At 29.6% G+C, this 2,500-nt stretch overlaps 1 non-coding gene and 1 pseudogene across 1 annotated transcript; both read right to left on the bottom strand.

Annotated features, from left to right (window-relative positions):
• Window positions 1-1,650, bottom strand: part of LOC128871100 (large subunit ribosomal RNA) — a 4,519-nt pseudogene extending 2,869 nt beyond the window's left edge.
• A 438-nt stretch (window positions 1,651-2,088) lies between these two features.
• Window positions 2,089-2,269, bottom strand: LOC128871082 (5.8S ribosomal RNA). The gene has a single exon (XR_008455714.1). It is a non-coding gene; the product is annotated as a 5.8S ribosomal RNA (ribosomal RNA).
• Between the last annotated feature and the right edge of the window lie 231 nt (window positions 2,270-2,500).

Here is a 2,500-nt window from a genome sequence, read left to right as displayed (position 1 = left end):
CTAAGCACACTATTGTACCCTCCTACTCACTAAAGTTTCAAAATTTATAAATCAATCGAAATTGTTTTATAAATCATCTACTTTAGCGGTAATGTATAGGTATACAACTTAAGCGCCATCCATTTTAAGGGCTAGTTGCTTCGGCAGGTGAGTTGTTACACACTCCTTAGCGGATTACGACTTCCATGTCCACCGTCCTGCTGTTTTAAGCAACCAACGCCTTTCATGGTATCTGCATGAGTTGTTAATTTAGGCACCGTAACATTACGTTTGGTTCATCCCACAGCGCCAGTTCTGCTTACCAAAAGTGGCCCACTGGGCACATTATATCATAACCTCAACCTTCATATCAAGAAAGGTGAGGTTCTTACCCATTTAAAGTTTGAGAATAGGTTAAAATCGTTTCGACCCTAAGGCCTCTAATCATTCGCTTTACCAGATAAGATTATTTTATATAATTTTTAAATGCACCAGCTATCCTGAGGGAAACTTCGGAGGGAACCAGCTACTAGATGGTTCGATTGGTCTTTCGCCCCTATACTCAATTCTGACAATCGATTTGCACGTCAGAACTGTTTCGGTCTTCCATCAGGGTTTCCCCTGACTTCAACCTGATCAAGTATAGTTCACCATCTTTCGGGTCACAGCATATATGCTCAAGGTACGCTCCAGTTAGAGGTATAAATAATAATAAATTATCATTATACATAACTATATGGAACGCCCCGGGATTGAATTAATTGACTATTTAAGAAAATAGACTAAAAATTAATCCCATTATATTTTTAAGTTAAGTTAATTATGCCATTAAGTTTAATATAACTCAATGACTTGCACATATGTTAGACTCCTTGGTCCGTGTTTCAAGACGGGTCCCGAAGGTATCCTGAATCTTTCGCATTGTTAATCATATAAATGCATACAAATAAATATTAATATCATAGATATTAAATTTTTTGTAAAATTCAAAAAATGAATTTTAGCATTATATATAATAAAATCTATCAACACTTTATCAAATCATTAGTATTTATTCTATGTTAATATGCTTAAAAAGCAAATTAATTTAAATAAACTTAATATCACCAATGATCTTTTGATAAATACTTTTATTATGTTAATAGATTACAATGTCCTTATATGAAAAAAATGCACATTATTTTTAATTATTTAATGATGAATTTTTCATAATGGATATTCAGGTTCATCGGGCTTAACCTCTAAGCAGTTTCACGTACTATTTAACTCTCTATTCAGAGTTCTTTTCAACTTTCCCTCACGGTACTTGTTTACTATCGGTCTCATGGTTATATTTAGTTTTAGATGGAGTTTACCACCCACTTAGTGCTGCACTATCAAGCAACACGACTCTTTGGAAATATCTTTCTAGTAATCATTAACGTTATACGGGCCTGGCACCCTCTATGGGTAAATGGCCTCATTTAAGAAGGACTTAAATCGTTAATTTCTCATACTAGATATTAAGATATTCCATACACTGCATCTCACATTTGACATATAGACAAAGTGACTTAGTGCTGAACTATTTTCTTTTCGCTCGCCGCTACTAAGAAAATCCTTGTTAGTTTCTTTTCCTCCCCTCATTAATATGCTTAAATTCAGGGGGTAATCCCATATGAGTTGAGGTTGTTTTAAAATATTTTTTATCTTCTCACAATTTAATAAATAATTATATCATCTTTTCATCTCTATTTTTCTTTTTTCCTTTTATATAAATATATATTATAAATAATAATTATGTAAAATGAGGCAATTCTAGAATAAAAAAAATTAATTTTTATGCTAGACATTCCTCCTTTAATTACATATATAAATTAATATTTTATATATATATAAATAATATGAAAATTTTTTAAAGAGAATACTTAGATTCAAAATTTTTTTTATTTCATTTTATTTGAGAGGATTTTTTTTTTTTAAGAATATATTAATAAATAAAAAATTCATTATATATCTTTATTTTTTTGCTATTAATATTATGAATTATTTAAAATCCAATAATATACACATTTGCTTAAATTCAATTATTTTTATAAAAGAATAAGCAACTTATTTAGCATAGTCTTACAACCCTCAACCATATGTAGTCCAAGCAGTACTTTAAAATTTAATTTAATGTACATAACAGCATGGACTGCGATATGCGTTCAAAATGTCGATGTTCATGTGTCCTGCAGTTCACACGATGACGCACAGTTTGCTGCGTTCTTCATCGACCCATGAGCCAAGTGATCCACCGCTTAGAGTATTTTTTTATTTATTTTTATTTATAACAAATGTCAATTTTTTTTTGCATATATTAATTGAAAGAGTAAAATTAAATAATAATAATAATAAAATATAAATTGATTTTCTTTCAATAATATATATCAAATATATTTAACTCTAAACATTTTTATTAAGTTGCGAATGTCTTAGTTCAACAATAATACAGTGGTGGTATTTATTATGTTTGATTATTTTGTATTTTTTTAATCAT

Source organism: Anastrepha ludens, unplaced genomic scaffold, assembly GCF_028408465.1.
Source record: "Anastrepha ludens isolate Willacy unplaced genomic scaffold, idAnaLude1.1 ptg000051l, whole genome shotgun sequence".
NCBI lineage: Eukaryota > Metazoa > Arthropoda > Insecta > Diptera > Tephritidae > Anastrepha > Anastrepha ludens.
Note: the sequence above shows the minus strand (reverse complement) of the source record. Positions and strands in the feature narration are given on the sequence as shown.